We start from the raw sequence: 18521 nt of genomic DNA, 5'->3' as shown, positions 1-18521 counted from the left end.
TAGGTAATTTTGAATTTTCAATTCTACAATCTGCCCCGACGCGACCCGACTCGAATCTGTAAAATTAAGTATATATAATTTAATTTTTAAATTATATATATTTGGTATGGTTGGTTATTTTTAAAAATATAAACATGACGGTAGTAGTGGATGTGATGGCTGTAATAGAACCGACAAAGATGTCCCTAATGTTGGTAGCGAGGATGGTGATAGTATGGCGGAGATGGTGATAGTGGTGGCAATGATAACGGCGGTAGTAATGGGAGGCACCAATGATGTGGCAAAGTTGGCAACAATAATGAAAACAGTATGATAGAGAAGATGACGGTGAGGGTGATAGCAGGAGTACCAGCTAGATAGTGGAGACAATGACTATGATGGTAATGGTGTGGTGATGATAATGATGTTGGTAAGGATGTGGATGATATGCCGAAAATAATGAAAATGATGGTAATGATGTGGTGAAGTTGGTGATGATGGTTAAATGGACAATAGGGAAGACAACAATTGTGATAGTGGTGGAGGCCATAATAGAAGTGGTAGGAGTTGTGTTGGTGTTAATGGCAAAAATATAAATTTTTTGTTTTTGAAAAAAATGAAATTTCATTGTTCTAGAAAAACAAAAACTAAATTTTAATAATAATACTAAATATATGTTTATTTTTGTTTATGTGATTTTGATTTTAAAACTAAAGAAAAAAAAGTGAACATTTGCAAGCACGCAGTATTTCTCCTCTTCCCTGTCGTCTCTACATGACCCAAAGTCCTAAGCCTCTCTTGACGCCCGTGACCCCGTCGATACCGTCCCTCTGCTCCAGGCCACCAGCGGCAGTGCACATCCGTCCACAGCGGCCACCGGCGGCGGTCCACAATCCTCGGCTCCAGGCCGCCGCCGGCTCTTCTGTTCTCCTCCGCGCTCTTCCACCAGCGGCCTCACCTCAGGCCCTCTTCTCTTCACGCACTCCTCGCACTCTGTTCACCTCAGGCCCCTTACCTAACCTCGTCTCTACTCGACGTTCCGTTCCACCGCCGACAACAGCTGTTCATCACGCTTAGTTTAATTGCTGGAAGAGCTGCCGAGGTGAGTTCCCGTTGAGGTTTTGAGATATTAATCACTCTGGAAGCTTTTAGATTTTGTGCGGTTTTGAGGTTTTTGATTGAAGGATTTGTTCTTTCGCTAGTGATCTTGCTCGGTTGCTTTGTTTGCGAGCCGGCCAGGACAAGGGGCAGATCAGTCGGTCCACATCAATCTCAAGGTCGAGGCCAGGTTTGGGATCTTCTTCCCTTGCTTCGATCTTTAAATTCTAGATTTTTTGGCTTTTCTTTTGATTTTATAATCGGATTGTTTAGGGTTTTGTTATAGTTTCTCATGTTTCAAGATTTATGGAAGAACAGAGGCGTGCTCTTATATTTCTGATTACGTGATATGGAATGATAACAATGGCTAGTTATATTTCTTATGTTTCTTTAGAAATTGTATCAATACCTAATTTTGAGTCTATTATATGTGGCTATACATACTTACGTGAAAATTATTGTACATAATTGGTGTGATAATAACTCTGGCATAAACTTAGTTTTTCTATAAGTAATCTCTTCGGACATTTTGACAATATTAAATTGAGGATGGGAATGCACACTCTATTTAGTACAGTAGGAAAAATCAGATGGTCAACTTTGATATTCTACTCGTGAGTTGTGAAAGGCCCTAATTAAAAATTATTTGCAATTTTGGATTTTCTGTATAACTATTGTATCGATAGTTTTAGGAAGTACCCTTTATAGGACAAGTTTGACAATAAATGAGGATATTACCTAACAACAGCTAGCTTGCCTTTCCTTTTTTATGCATCATTCAAGGACAATAGCGAGATGGCTTTGCAAGCCCTCAGAACTATTTATCATGTTCTAGTTTCTTGGTTGAGACGATCATAGCCTACTTATTTGTAATAAGGTCTGATTACTTATCTGATATGGGTTCTAGTTGGGCCCCTTAAACCCTTAGTATTTACATCATAACATGATATAGTTGCAATAACTATTTTTATAATAGGGTGTCGTTATAAATTAAATGAAATCAACATTGATAAAGGTGGGTGATCTAGACCTTAAAGTTTGCATTTGGGCCCCTGCCTTCTTAACTACTCAAGGAATGGCCTCTAGTTATCAGCACTGTTATAGGCTTGGAGAGCCCATCTACCATATCTCCTAATAATAAAATATACTTATACAGTGGGCCTGAGTGTCAATAACTATTCAAGAAAGATACTCAATCAGTGCTCGCTCACCTAGGTCTCTTGAGGCTGTTTGCCGTTCTCCTTAGAATTTGAAGTATGAGTAGGCCTACTAGTTATTATTTGCATCATATATTTTGATGCATGTCTATAAGCTGCTTGCTAGTCGTAATAATGACCGAAAGACTTGTCTTTACTAGAAGTTTTTTTTTTTTTTTTTGACTCATTTCACTCATATTGAACTTTTCTATTCTCTCATTCTACAATGCTTTAGTTGTCCCATTCATCGTCACCTGTCATCTTTGCTTAATGTATAATTAATGTTCACTTTCTTTTGCTTTGTGATGATTGCCTCCTTGCTGTTAATTTTTTCTTCTTACTAGCTTACATGTATTTTATCTTGAGGAATTTGTTGTTTTGTTATACGTAAATATGATGCTGGCGGGCAAGACTTGGATAAACCTTCCTAACAGGTCATGGAGTCAAAACTTTTTCAGAATATGCTTTTCAACATATAAGAGATGAGGATATGACAACAAGGCACCACTGTGTTGCCTGCAATAATAAGAAAAGAAAGACTTAAGATTAGGTTTTTGCAGACCTCTTATATAAAGGGATGAGGCTTGACTATACTGCATGGAATTTGCATGGGGAACATACACCTCCTCTATCTCCATCGCCTGAGATGCTACCATCGAAGTTCACCTTAAGATGGCCAGGTGGTGAGGGCTCCTAAGAGACCTGAACGTTGTAACAGCAGAGATGGGGTTCCAGATATCTTTGGCCATCCCAGATTAGGTCGTCGTGGTAACCCTGGTGACCTCAGTAGCTTGAAGAAGAGCTCTCTCCACTACACTCCTCATGGGAGCCTGCCAGTCTTCAAAGACCTGGACGTTCCTGTCCATTCATATGTGATACGCCAGGTAAGCACATGTGACTCTCCATCCCATCATCCTCGGGCTTCGCATGGCTGCCCTCATCTGGTGTAGTAGATCGTCAGCAGATCGAATGGCCTGAGGCAAGAGGAACACAACCCTCCTCCAAATGTGTACTGCCCGCAGGCACTCAAATAGAACATGACTGATGGACCCTCCATATCAGGGCATCTACCACAGCTCGGGATGATCTTGACTCTCTTTCCCGCCAACATGCTTCTGGTCAGTAAACAATCCTACGCCATTTTCCATCAGAACAAGTGATGGGGACATCAGAGCCCTTCATCCAGATGATCCTGAGCCCCCGGATTGAGCCAGACTCGTTTATTTGCATATTTATTTTATTATTTTATTTTTGGGCTTATTTACATTCTAGGGTTTATTTGTGGTTTATTTTATTTCTGGGCTTATTTGCATTTTAGGGCTTATTTGTGTTATTTGTGGGTTCATTAGGATTTATTTCTGTGTAAGAGGGGTTTATGCAAGTTGTGTATTTGGGCCCTATATATAGGGAACTATTTTCATGATTAGGGTTTAATGAATGATTAAGAATTTCTTTTCCCTACGTTCTTTCTTCTCTTCTTCTCCTCTCCTTCTCTATTCTTCCTGCGTCTCTACAACCTCTTCTTCCTTCTCCTTCTCTTGTTCTTCCTTCTTCTCCTCTTCCCCCGTACTGGTGCTACATCAACTTGGTATCAGAGCCCCGGCTTTGCCTCCGTTGCCAAAGCCACGATCGAGCATTTTCTTCCTCAAGCTTCCACGGTCCACTGCCCTAGTCATTCACTCTACCAAAATCCCACCGGAGACTTCATCTCTGTCTCTTCCCCTCGGTGCTCACCAGAAGAGCACACACACTTCAAAAAAAAAAAAAAAAAAAAAAAAAATCCCACCCTGTTGCCCATTTCTTCCCTCTCGGTTCTCATCAGAGACAAAAGGGGAAAACCCTTTCATCGGGCCCTTCCCACTGGCCGCCAAGTCCGCGGCCACCACTTCCACTGTTCGCCGCCGGCTGCACCACACCCCACCGCCGCTCTGTGCCATCCCGGCGCTACCGACCTGCTGTGACCCCTCTCCACCGTGCACGTTTCCGCCTTCACCACCGGAAGACGCCTGCCGGAGCCGTGACCACCTTGCCTTCGGCTCGCCACCGGACACCGCCGCCTGCCGGAGCCGCCCGTCGCCGCGGACCACGGAATCGCGGCCGAGATCACCGCCCTCCGCCACGGCCATAGAAGCCCCGCCCCGCAGCTGCAGCCGCAAGGGTCGGAGAGCCCTCCCGAACCGTCGGGAGGTTGAAGCTGCTTAACGGGTAAGTTTCGCATCCGTTAACCCACAACTCGGTAGCCCGGATCCGCCACCCAAAAAAAAAAAAAAAAAATAGTGCACGTGAGTTGCACGTGCGGGTCATACGGATATCGGGTCGGGTCAAACCTGATAACTCGGATCCTAACGGATCCGAGTTAAAAAAAAAAAAAAAAGGGTACGCACGTGACCGCACGTGACCACACGTGCCCAAAAAAAAAAAAAAAAAAAAGGTACCTGGCTTTTTCCTGTTCATCTTCCCGTGGCCTCCCCGCCGCGATCGCCGCCGCACCATACAGCCATCGCCGCTCCGCCCTCTGATCAAGCCGCCACCGAGCCCGTCGTCGCCGCCGGAGCCGTTGTCGCCGAGTGCTGCTACCTCCGAGCGCCCCTCCAGGCGCCGCCTCCTCCGAGGGCCTCCGCCAAGCTCCTCCTCTCCCCCCGTCGGCCGCCGCCCAAGACTCCCAACGGCTTCATCCGCCATCGGTTCCCCCGCCCTGAGCTCCCCGCCGAGCCGCACCGTCTGCGCCTCCGCGACCGCCCTCACGGACGTCTCAGTCGACGCTGATGAGAGCACAAAAGTGCAATCATCAGACTATTTTAATTAGTATTTTAGCTAATTATTAATAATAAAATTAACTAATTAATGTTTTATTTATGCAAGTAAGCCTAATCAGCTCGTTCCCCACACTTCAAACAATGCGGGCCCAATCCTGCCATGATCTGATCGAGCACAATTGCTCCCAAACATCCGAGCCCGCGTGCGATCCTCCAGCGATCCTCGCATTCCCTCCTTTCCGGATTAGCACGTGCACTCTTCCGGAATAAAGATTCCCACTCTCACTTCATCACAAAAAAAAAAAGAACTTTTTAACCTCCAATCCCATAAACAATAGCTGAAATTACTATTTATTCCCGAAATTACTATTCATTCCTGAAATCACTGTTCATATGAACAGTGTTCCGTGAAAACACTGTTCATATGAACAGTATTTGAGATGAAACTGTTCATATGAACAGTGTTACGTAAAAACACTGTTCATATGAACAGTGCTACGGAAATTTGTTTTGATGATTCACTATTCTTCTTCCTTCCAGCGGCTCTCTCGCCCGTTTCAGCCACGCTCCAGCAAGCCTTCCGCGTATCAGACGTGTCACCAGCCCGCGTCCCCACCTTCCGCATGCGTCTCCTTCCTTACGCGATCAAAATCCCAGCTCTTCCGTGATCTTCTTCTTCAGCGTGCCAGCCCATGCCGCGTCCCAACCGGATCAACCAGCAGCTCTTTCCCAAGGATCTCGCGATTAGATCCCCAGTGTATCACGCAGTGAACCTTCCATCCGTGCCTTCCGCATGCGTCCCAATCCTCCACACCATCAGCAGCAGCAACGCCCGCGTATCAGATACATCTCATAGCCGGCACGTCCCAGCAACCGCGTTCTTCACGCGGTGAAAATGCCCAAATTTTCTTCCATTTCAGCGCGTCTCCACCTTCCGCATCCAATCCCAGTCGCTCTTGATCCACCTCCCGGAGCCCCGTGATGCAAGCCGTGATCCCAGCAGCGCCCGAAGAAGGAAGTCCGCACCTCCCTTCTGCGATCCGAATCCCAGCCGTCCCCACCTTCCGCATCAGGCGTCCGGCGATCTCGCGTCCGTGGCCAAAGAGGGAAGTCGTCCGGAGCAATCCACCCGCCATCTCCTCCTCCTTCCCAGCATCTCGGATGACCGGTGATTCCTCCCCAAATTCCAAGTGACCCCGCGGCTATAAAAGGAGAAGGGGAAGGCCAAGGGGAGGGTGTGCTCGGTGGAGGCCAAGAAACAGAGCCAGGGGGAGAAGAAGGAGTCGGCTCGGGAGGAGAGTTCGGTTTGGGGAAGAAGAAGAGAAATGCTCTGTTTTCTCTTTTGAAAACAGAGCATATTCTGTTTGTTTTTTTTCTTTAGTTTTCTTTTTTTTGTTTTATTAAGAGTTTTTATTTGAGAGCAAGTGTTTTGGGATTTTTAGTTTTATTCATGCTAAAGTTGTAATTTCTGTTTTTAATCTACGTTCTTCAAATTATGCAATCTTTTAATTTTTCTTTGATGCAATATATTTAATTTTCCTTCATGCAATCGATGTTCTAGTCTTCAATATCCCTAGCATTGTTTTCATCCATTTTATGCCAGAATTTTCTTTTTCATTAAATATATAAATGATCCTCGAATTTAAGTACCTGTCTTTCAATTAATTTCAATTAGAAAACATTCTCCGGTAGACCAGGGAATCCATCAACATCTTCAAAATAATGTTTTTCTTTAATCATTCAAAAATTGATTTCAAATCCCGAGTGAATGTTCTAATTTTTATGCAACTCCAATCGCCTCCCTGTGGATCGACCTCTTACAACCACTATTCTTTGGGTAGAACAGGTAAGAGTAGAATTAAATTTAACTTTTGTCCGTCGGTTCTAACAACGATCTGTCTAGCATATTTTTAGGTAGACAGGAATCGGACGAACAGAATTTTGGCGCCGTTGCCGGGGAGGCAAATCGAGAAGCAAGAACGATCACGAAGATCAAATTGGATTTTGGATGCCCGGAGTGAACGCACTCCGGTAGTAAGTTTTTATTTTTATTAATTTTCCTTATTTTGATTATTTTAGTTAGTAATTTCGTAGTTATTAAATTCTGAAATTTGAAATTCGTAATTAAAGTTTTCTAAAAAAGAAAGTAAAAAAAAAAATTTAAAAAAAAAATTTAAAAAAAAAAATTTCAAGAATTCAAAATTTTAAATTCAAAATTTGAATTCTGTGATTCGACATTTGAAATTTAAATTTAAAAAAAAAGTAAAAAAAAATTAATTAAATTCAAAAAAAATATTATTTTTGCTAGTAATTGATAGGGTGCAATCCCCCGAGGTGATCATACCTCTATTGGGACTCCTCACGGAGTAATCTCCAGAACTTATTCAACGGGCATTCGGAGATTGAGTGACGCATAAAGATTAGTTTTAGTTTACATTCAAGTTATTGCTATAAAAAAAAAATTAAAAAAAATTAAAAAATAAAAAAATAATAAAAAAAAAGTTAAAAAAAAATATATATTTTGCTTGCTCATTTAATCAATACAACCTAATGACATTGCATAAACTTTAAAAAAAAAATTATTGATTATTTGTTGCATCAAGCATTGCATAAAATAATTTAAGGGCAAAACCCACTAAAAAGATAAGGTCAGGAAGTCATTACCTGTCCTTAGCCCAAAAATCACCACATTGCATACTTATCCTAAGCCAAATTAAATTAAAATCAAATTAGACGTTGGCCTTAGGGTTTTCGAGCTCAATTAGGCTCTTGGAAAGAAGCGGCTGAAAGCCACTCCAGTGAGAATTTAGTAATTGGTGATGTCTAGGAAAGTTTTACAACAGTGAGAACTGTTACGGGTATTGTGGTATCGGTGTATCCCTTCTGGCACCACCACACACCCCGGGACTTTCCTGGTCACTGATTACTGGATTGCTTAACTGGTAAGCTCAAGCTTAATCTGAAAGGGAGATTAGGAGCTGTCTAATCTAGGAGAGAATTTCAGAAACTTTTTAACCTGATACATCTCTGTGCAACTAGATTTAAGAAGCTACTAAACCTCACTTAGTTCTAAGACTAATAGGGTCAAATTGTTGTGTGGTGTTGGTTGTGGTCATCTGTGTCTAGCCCTTCTCTTCTTTTAGGATTTCGTTCATTGTAGGAGTCGAATCTAATTAAGTTGTGGAAAATGTATGCATGGTAGAAGGTCATTAAGGGATAAGTTAACCCCATTTGATCCTGAGATTGAAAGAACTTTTCATCACAACCTGCGAACTGTAAACCAACCGTCGATCTCTATAATGGGTGAACACATTAGAACCCTAAATGAATTGTTTGCACCCGCATCCGCTAGTCCCCCTACTTGCATAGTATTACCAATTAATAATGCAGCCCAATTCGAGATTCGGGCTGCAACAATAAACATGTTACCCAAGTTTCATGGGTTCGAGAGTGAACAACCCTACATTCATCTAAACAAATTTTTGACAATCTGTCAAACGTTTAGAAATCAAAATTTAGATGAAGAGGGTATTAAATTAAGGTTATTTCCCATGACTTTAGAGGATCGTGCTGCTGCATGGTTGTATTCCCTAGCTTCAAATTCCATCACATCATGGGAACAACTATCTAGGAAGTTCATGGCTAAGTTCTATCCCATGGTAAAAACTGAAAAAATTAAGGATGCAATCAGAACTTTTAGAGGAAAATCTGAGGAGGAATTTTCCCAGCTTTGGGAAAGATTCCATGACTTGTTGGTCAAATGCCCACACCATGGCCTTGATAAGGCTGATCTGGTCCATTTCTTTTATAAAGGACTACCTCCAGCACATAGAAACATGATTGAGTCCATGCACAAGGGTAGGTTCATGAACCAAACCCCGGATCAAGCCTATGAATTTCTTGTTGACTTAGCCGAGAACGCCCAAAATTGGAGTAGCTATGGTGAGGAAGTAAATAGAGATGAGTCCGGGTCTAGAAAACCAGGTAATTATGAAATGAAGGCAGACCCAGAACTCAAAAATGTCATGTCCAATCTGGTGACTGGAATGAACAACTTAAGCAAAAAGTTTGATGCTTTTACTGTTTCTACAAGCTCGAGTTCATACAAAGAGTTAAATCCCATCATGAAAGTGGATCACGAGCCACATAGTTTATGTATCTTGTGTAATAGTTCTGAGCATCTAGTGGAGTGTTGTCCTAGTTTACCCACCATAAAGGCCGAGCAAGCAAATGCTCTAAATTCATATAGTGCCTTTAAGAAGCCCACTCCCAACTCGTTCAGCCCAGTTTACCACCCTGATAATAGGTTCCACCCAAATTTCTCATATAAGCAAAATGAACCTATTCAGCATCAAGGTGGTCCACCAGGTTTTCAGAACAACTTCCCCAGGATAGGTCCACCACAAATGAACCAACCTTTGGTTCCATCTGTACCGCCTTATAATGCCCCTATCCCACAGCAACCTTCACAATTAGAAACCATGATGGCTAATATGATGAAACAACAACAAGATTTTATCAAGCAACAACAACAGACCAATACAGCCCAAGCCCAAACTAACCAATTTCATGCGCAAGCGATTGCAAAACTTGAGGTTAGTCTGAGCCAAATAGCTAACTCTCTAGGGGATAGGAAGAGAGGTGAACTGCCAAGTCAGCCAGTACCTAACCCTAGTAGGCAACAGAATCAAGGGCTGAGAGGCCAGTTTCAGATTGATTCTAATGGAAACCAGAACCATGAAGTCCAAGCAATTACTACTTTACGGTCTGGCAAGCAAGTGGACAATAAGGTTCAACTTTCTATACAAGAAAAAGAAGAAAAGCATGAACCGAATCCCACTCAGAAAAAGGCACAAGAACAGAAAACACAAGGAATAGAGGAGAAACCAATAGAGACATACACACCCAAGGCTCCCTTTCCCAGTAGACTTCAAGACTCAAAGAAACAATCTAACTTTGATGAAATAATGGAAGTCTTTAAAACTGTTCAAATAAATATACCTTTTCTCGATGCCATAAGACAAATTCCCTCCTATACAAAATTCTTAAAAGATCTTACCACGGTTAAAAGAAAAACCAGCATTCCTAGGCAAGCTGTTATGGCTGCACAAGCCTCATCTCTCATTCAACAACAGATTGCCCCGAAATTCAAAGATCCTGGTTGCCCCACCATTGAAATAAAAATAGGAGAGACGATCATCCAGAGAGCCCTATTAGATTTAGGAGCCAGTGTGAACCTACTTCCCTACTATGTGTACCAAAAGTTAGGTTTGGAAAAATTAAAGCCCACAAATATTACCCTTTCCTTAGCAGATAGGACGGTGAAGTACCCCAAAGGGATTGTAGAGGATGTAATAGTGAAGGTAAACGAGTTTTACTATCCTGTGGACTTCGTTATCCTTGAGACCGAACCTGTAATACATCCAGACAATCATACACCTATAATTTTAGGTAGACCCTTCTTAGCCACAGCAAATGCTGTGATCAATTGTCGGAATGGGATGCTGAAGTTATCTTTTGGCAATATGAAAGTCGAACTTAATGTCTTTAATATAAGTAAACAACCACCAGACGACAAAGAAATCAATGAAGTTGACATGATTGAAAGTCTGGTTCAGGAGACTTTCTTACAAACTTATAATAAGGACCCTTTAGAAGCTTACCTTGCCCATTCTAAGGAAGTGGTCGAGCATGCACCCCCTAGTTCTGTTCCTCTTATAAGCATAGATTGTCACCAGCCAACTGTTCTTCCTTGGACTCTTTCAAAACCATTCTTAGATAATGGTTGAAAAAAAAAATGGGGATTTACATTTTGTCTGGCTGAAGACATAAAACTTAGCGCTCTTGGGAGGCAACCCAACATATGAATATCTTCTATAAAAAAAAAAAAAAATTACTAACATGCAGGTTTGGAGAATTTTACCCCAATTTTCAATTTACCTACCCATATCAGGTAACTTCTCCTCTGTCCTCTTACTGCTTTAAATTTTCTTTAACATTGAGGACAATGTTAGATTTAGGTTTGGGGGTATTTTTAAGCATTTAAAATTTTATAAAAATTAAAAAAAAAGAGTTTTTATAAAAATTAAAAAAAAAAGAGTTTTTAGGTAAAATTTTTGAAAAAAAAAAAAATTTACAACACACAAGGTATATAAAATCTAAGAGCCCAATGACTAGTTGGAAGTAGTGCGAAGTGAGTTCTTTTTATTAAGTTCCTTTTAGTGAGTTGTAAGCTAATTAGTGCTTTGAATTTCACAACACATCTGGCCTGCACTTTCTAAGGTATAGGTTCGACATTGTGTTGAGAATATGGTAGCAATCTCGAATCCTGATGAACCATCTTTTTCTGATCCAAAAAAAAAAAGAAAAAAAAGAAAAAAAAAGGATTTAGTCAGGTACATCGAAAAGGGCTACCTATTGTCAAAGGTCAGCGGGCTTGTGATGAGGAACCCGAGCATAGGTCCGTAGGGGAGTCTTGATGCCCGACACCTCATGCCAACTGGTGTGAGAATTGTCGACTAATTGCTCGCTACATGGAGGAATCATCACAGGAGTAAAAGTGCACAATATATACACTATCATTTCTCTTTAATGAAAAAAAAAAATAAAAAAAAAACAAAAAAAAAATGATGAAAAAAAATGTATATTGACCTTAAGAAAGACAATAGTGTGAAAGCCGTCGTTGTAAAAATTCGAGTAAACTGGAATATTACAGATAAAACCCATGAGGTATTAAAGTAAACATCCACAGCTCTCGAAATCCTGCAGATAAGATGATTTTGAATCAGCAAATAGGTCTTGTCCGACCAATTCTTGGAAACTACTAATATTAGCGATATTTTGGAGATCCAAAACCTTAGCTTGTGTATGGTCCAAACTTCACTGAGCACTCAAGTATAAATAAGTCTTACAACTTCCTAACGGAAAACTTAATAACTTCAACTTAAATTGCATACTAACCTAGAAATTGGGCTACTTAGTAATTAAAACCTTGTGTGCTTTTGAAATTCTTATCAGTTATGTACTTGAAATAAGACTTTCATTTCATAAACCAAATTTTATTTTGGGATTGAAGTTTGTGGGTAACTTCACTGCAAACCCTCACGAGACAACACTCGTCCACTAGGGTAACCTAGGGGTTTAACGGCTTGTTGCACGTGCTAAGTGCAATCGTAATGCTCTACGAAAGTGAGTATTTATCTTAGTTCATGCATATTCATATATATATAATAAATAAAACTTTTATACTCTCATTTTATCATTGACGCACTAAATTGCTAGAGACTAGCAATAAGCTGGTTGGGGGGTGTGATGAGAGCACAAAAGTGCAATCATCAGACTATTTTAATTAGTATTTTAGCTAATTATTAATAATAAAATTAACTAATTAATGTTTTATTTATGCAAGTAAGCCTAATCAGCTCGTTCCCCACACTTCAAACAATGCGGGCCCAATCCTGCCATGATCTGATCGAGCACAATTGCTCCCAAACATCCGAGCCCGCGTGCGATCCTCCAGTGATCCTCGCATTCCCTCCTTTCCGGATTAGCACGTGCACTCTTCCGGAATAAAGATTCCCACTCTCACTTCATCACAAAAAAAAAAAGAACTTTTTAACCTCCAATCCCATAAACAATAGCTGAAATTACTATTTATTCCCGAAATTACTATTCATTCCTGAAATCACTGTTCATATGAACAGTGTTCCGTGAAAACACTGTTCATATGAACAGTATTTGAGATGAAACTGTTCATATGAACAGTGTTACGTAAAAACACTGTTCATATGAACAGTGCTACGGAAATTTGTTTTGATGATTCACTATTCTTCTTCCTTCCAGCGGCTCTCTCGCCCGTTTCAGCCACGCTCCAGCAAGCCTTCCGCGTATCAGACGTGTCACCAGCCCGCGTCCCCACCTTCCGCATGCGTCTCCTTCCTTACGCGATCAAAATCCCAGCTCTTCCGTGATCTTCTTCTTCAGCGTGCCAGCCCATGCCGCGTCCCAACCGGATCAACCAGCAGCTCTTTCCCAAGGATCTCGCGATTAGATCCCCAGTGTATCACGCAGTGAACCTTCCATCCGTGCCTTCCGCATGCGTCCCAATCCTCCACACCATCAGCAGCAGCAACGCCCGCGTATCAGATACATCTCATAGCCGGCACGTCCCAGCAACCGCGTTCTTCACGCGGTGAAAATGCCCAAATTTTCTTCCATTTCAGCGCGTCTCCACCTTCCGCATCCAATCCCAGTCGCTCTTGATCCACCTCCCGGAGCCCCGTGATGCAAGCCGTGATCCCAGCAGCGCCCGAAGAAGGAAGTCCGCACCTCCCTTCTGCGATCCGAATCCCAGCCGTCCCCACCTTCCGCATCAGGCGTCCGGCGATCTCGCGTCCGTGGCCAAAGAGGGAAGTCGTCCGGAGCAATCCACCCGCCATCTCCTCCTCCTTCCCAGCATCTCGGATGACCGGTGATTCCTCCCCAAATTCCAAGTGACCCCGCGGCTATAAAAGGAGAAGGGGAAGGCCAAGGGGAGGGTGTGCTCGGTGGAGGCCAAGAAACAGAGCCAGGGGGAGAAGAAGGAGTCGGCTCGGGAGGAGAGTTCGGTTTGGGGAAGAAGAAGAGAAATGCTCTGTTTTCTCTTTTGAAAACAGAGCATATTCTGTTTGTTTTTTTTCTTTAGTTTTCTTTTTTTTGTTTTATTAAGAGTTTTTATTTGAGAGCAAGTGTTTTGGGATTTTTAGTTTTATTCATGCTAAAGTTGTAATTTCTGTTTTTAATCTACGTTCTTCAAATTATGCAATCTTTTAATTTTTCTTTGATGCAATATATTTAATTTTCCTTCATGCAATCGATGTTCTAGTCTTCAATATCCCTAGCATTGTTTTCATCCATTTTATGCCAGAATTTTCTTTTTCATTAAATATATAAATGATCCTCGAATTTAAGTACCTGTCTTTCAATTAATTTCAATTAGAAAACATTCTCCGGTAGACCAGGGAATCCATCAACATCTTCAAAATAATGTTTTTCTTTAATCATTCAAAAATTGATTTCAAATCCCGAGTGAATGTTCTAATTTTTATGCAACTCCAATCGCCTCCCTGTGGATCGACCTCTTACAACCACTATTCTTTGGGTAGAACAGGTAAGAGTAGAATTAAATTTAACTTTTGTCCGTCGGTTCTAACAACGATCTGTCTAGCATATTTTTAGGTAGACAGGAATCGGACGAACAGACGCCGCCGCCCGCCGCACTCCGCCTCATCTTCTTCAGCGCCGGCCGCCGTTCCTCCTTCCGCCGAGCCACACCACCACGCCTCCACCCATCAAACACCCACCCTTTCTAACCTTCAGGTCCCGATCCGCACCACCATTCTCCACTGCCTCCTCGCTTCCTTCGTCCTCAGTCCAACACCAGAAACCCACACCTCACTACAATCACAGGATCCCCTTCTCACTACCCCTTTCGGGCCCAACAGGGCGTGGCCCTCTCAGCCCACGCCCAGTCACTCACCAGCCCACTACACCACCGGAAGCAGGCCACTCATTCCTCTCTTCTGAGGTCCAATCCCTCATGCCTACAAAACCTGTAAGCCTCTTCAAGCTGAAGGCCCAGCAAGCCCACCGATTTGCTGTGATCAGACTCAAGTTGAAGCCAATTAAAACCAATTGAAGGGTCCGTCAGCTACAATCGCATTCTTGATCATCGCCCACGAGCACACGACTTTGGTCGTCTACTTTTCGACAGGTTATTTCAAGCAGGAATGGTGGTTACCAACGTTACCTTGTTCGGTGGAAAGGTCGACCAAAGTCTGATGTGACGTGGATTTCCAAAGCACAGTTGCAGCGCATTGACCCCGATCTTCTGGAGCAGTACGACAGCCGGCCAGACCTGTACTCGACGGGGTCGAGTTTTTCTCACCCGGGAGGAGTTGATGGGGACATCAGAGCCCTTCATCCAGATGATCCCGAGCCCCCGGATTGAGCCAGACTCGTTTATTTGCATATTTATTTTATTATTTTATTTTTGGGCTTATTTGCATTCTAGGGTTTATTTGTGGTTTATTTTATTTCTGGGCTTATTTGCATTTTAGGGCTTATTTGTGTTATTTGTGGGTTCATTAGGATTTATTTCTGTGTAAGGGGGGTTTATGCAAGTTGTGTATTTGGGCCCTATATATAGGGAACTATTTTCATGATTAGGGTTTAATGAATGATTAAGAATTTCTTTTCCCTACGTTCTTTCTTCTCTTCTTCTCCTCTCCTTCTCTATTCTTCCTGCGTCTCTACAACCTCTTCTTCCTTCTCCTTCTCTTGTTCTTCCTTCTTCTCCTCTTCCCCCGTACTGGTGCTACATCAACAAGGCTACACAAACGCGAACATGCATCCTCCAAATCCATCTACCATTTGTGCGGGCCTGGTCCATTGACCGGCCTGCACACAATTGGGCCAGTGGGCAGTCCCAAAGTGGCCAGCCCAAGGGCCACTATGCCTTGGCACGATGCAACAAAGAAGAAGAAGACTCCTCCTCCGCTTCCGGCAGAAAATGGAAATATCCAAGGCAACCCGAGTTCATTTAGAACTCGAAGACTTCCCCTATTTATCCCCCTCCTCCTCCTTGGAATTCCTCCACCAAAATTGCCATAGAACACCATCGATTCCAAGCTTCTTCTCCGAGTCTTCTTCCTCGTTTTTTCGCCAAAAAAAGGTCGTCGAATGCCACCGGAGTCAAGGTAAGAGGCTTGATCTCTTCCCTTATCCTTCTCCTAATCTCTTCTTCTGGTGGAGCTCATCACCGGTTGAGAAAATCCACTGAAATCAACGATTGAAAGAAACCCCTATTCACATCCCCTGTTTTTCTTTCCCTTTTTGGTAGCCTCCAACGTTGGTGTTCATTGTTGAGAGACTCAGTCTCTTCCTTGTGTTGGCCCCTAGCCTCCACCGGAGCTCCAACCGTCGGCATGCAAGCTGGGACATGAAATCCAAGCCAAGAATGCCTCCGCTCTGCTCCATTTTTGGTCTTCTCTCCTTTTTCCGACCGTCGCTGTCGACCTCCCTTAGTTGGCCCTACACTGCCTCCGGCCACCACCTCGCCGGACCACCTTGACCATAGCCACCAATCACCCCTTCTCTTTGGTTTAGCTAAGAAAAAAGAAGAAGAAGAAAAGAAACGAAAGAAGAGAGAGAACTATTCCTCTCTCTTTTCTCTCTTGTTTTCTCTCTCTCTTCTTTCTACTCTCCTCTCTCTACTTTCTCTCTCCTTTCTTTACTTTTCCTCTCTAGAATGTTCAAAGAATTCGGAGTCGGGTCATGTCGACCTGATCTACGAACTTGAGTTGACCTCTGTAAAGGGCCCTGGTTCCACCTTGGTGCCCGGGCTGCCAACTGGACCAATCACGTTGGCCCTTTTAAATGTTTCTAAAACCCTCATTGATGAACTATATTGATTAATTGTAGCCCTGATCGAGTTTATGCCCTATGATATATTGATCGAATTACTCAGGCCTGACCCACCTGGAACCACCGAACATTGTCACCCGACAAAACGTCTCCTTCCTATTTATTATAATAGAAATTAATCTCACTTTTAATTTTTTAATAGGGTTAATTGAATCGCCTAGTGAAGTTTGACGGCATCACTTGTGCTTATATAGCGTATCACATCTAGCTGGACAGGAATGCCCGCACCTTTGAGGGTAGGAGGGCATCTCTGAGGATTGTGGTGGACAAAGCCATCTGTTAGGCGATAGAGATTATCGACGCTACATGAGCACCTTCATCGGAGTGGGCTAGGGACATTTGGGGCTCCCATCTCGTTGCTACAGTGCCCTGAGTTACTTTTATTTCTTGGAAGCCCCCACTCCCTAGCCACCTTAAGGTGAACTTTGACAATAGCGCCTTGGCAAGAGAAGACAGAGGAAGGATTGTGTTTGTGATATGAGATCACGACTCTAGGTTGATTATTGCAGGCCGTAGGCGCACCGAGGACATGACTGCTATTGAAGCAGAGCTTAGAGCAGCGTGGGAAGGAGTCACCTATGCGAGGAGGATCCTAGAGTCAAACTGTATCATCCTGGAGAGGGACTTGATTATGGTGACTGAGTGGATTTGCGACGCCGGGCGATAGGGCGATGGTCACCCCCTACTTAGGGATATTCAAAGCTTGGTGGTTGGCTGCAGATCGTTCTAGGTGGCCCATGTGTATCGGGAGGCGAACTCGACAGCAGATTGGGTCGCCTCTTTTGCTGCTCACCACTCGAAAGAGGTTTATAGATAGGGACTGACTTCGCTCCTCCACCCTTATGTACTCTTATTTCTTTTGACTCTGATGGTAGAACTCACGCTAGGTTGACGTGAGTTACCGTAATACCAAAAAAAAAAAGTTTGACGACTTAAGATGAAAGAGGTAAATAAATCTTATACTCTTTACTAATTTTTGAACTAGTAAGTAAATCTTATACTCCTGACTAGTTTTTGAACTTGTAATAGATCTTGCACTCTTTATGATCATGTCTTTCATGCATAAAATCTGCTTATAAAAATATTATGTTTTCTTAAAACTATGGATTAGCATATGTATTATGAAAACCATATTTTATTATGAAAAATAGTTGTATAAATGATTTATGAAAATAGCTTTGTTATGAAATATGAATCTAAACATGCCATTTAGTATTTTTCATCTATTTATGTATATGTTTTTATGAATAAGATATAAATATTTGAAAGACTCTTAGATAGCTATATATGACCCTTACCAGCGGGCATAAAGTTGGTAATGGCCCTTGTCAGCAATATAAAGTTGGTAATGGCCCTCGCTAGTGGGTATAATAGTTGGTATTGGCCTTCGCGAGCGGGTATAATAGTTGATAGTGGCCCTCACCAGTGGGTATAATAGTTGGTAATGGCCCCGCTAGTGGGTATAAAGTTAGCAAACTGTGACAGACAATCGATTACAGCCCTGTCATGCGTATACAGTGACCGTAGTACGAATATCTTTGAGCAAGTTTTTTGAACTAAGATATGGCTAAATGGTAGAAGAATGATTTACGAATTTATTTGCAAAATGAATTTGAAGCTGTGTTTATAAAATATGAATAATTTATGCACGCATGATTAGTTCTAAGACTTGTTTTATATACTGTATTATAAAATACTTATTTTGAAATAACTATTTTTTTTAAATGATGCATTGACATGAGAAAATTTATGCTTGATCTGGTAAGGTAGTGAAAGATTTACTTACTGAAGTATGCTGCTCATATACTTTTTTTCTCTCTCTCCAGACAATAAAATCAGTAGGGACGGAGGTTGTCAAGACTTAGAGTTGGCGCTAGCGAGTTTGGTGATTTTGTGGAAGAATTTTAGTATTGACTATAAATTTGTAGCTAATGATTTTATGAATGTTGAAGGTGATGGATTTGGTATTGAGTTTGGATTTAGACGCTCTGAACCAATATTGATTTTTATTTAATGAATAATAAAATTA

The 18521-nt window shown here is 42.1% G+C and overlaps 1 long non-coding RNA gene across 1 annotated transcript; it reads left to right on the top strand.

Moving 5' to 3' along the window:
* The first annotated feature begins 730 nt into the window (after positions 1-730).
* LOC113463777 lies at positions 731-18521 on the top strand. The gene is made up of 3 exons (XR_005513705.1): positions 731-1081; positions 1182-1267; positions 18319-18521. It is a non-coding gene; the product is annotated as an uncharacterized LOC113463777 (long non-coding RNA).

The sequence above is a fragment of the Phoenix dactylifera genome, chromosome 10 (genome assembly GCF_009389715.1).
Source record: "Phoenix dactylifera cultivar Barhee BC4 chromosome 10, palm_55x_up_171113_PBpolish2nd_filt_p, whole genome shotgun sequence".
Classification (NCBI taxonomy): domain Eukaryota; kingdom Viridiplantae; phylum Streptophyta; class Magnoliopsida; order Arecales; family Arecaceae; genus Phoenix; species Phoenix dactylifera.
This window is presented reverse-complemented; position numbering and strand designations above follow the sequence as displayed.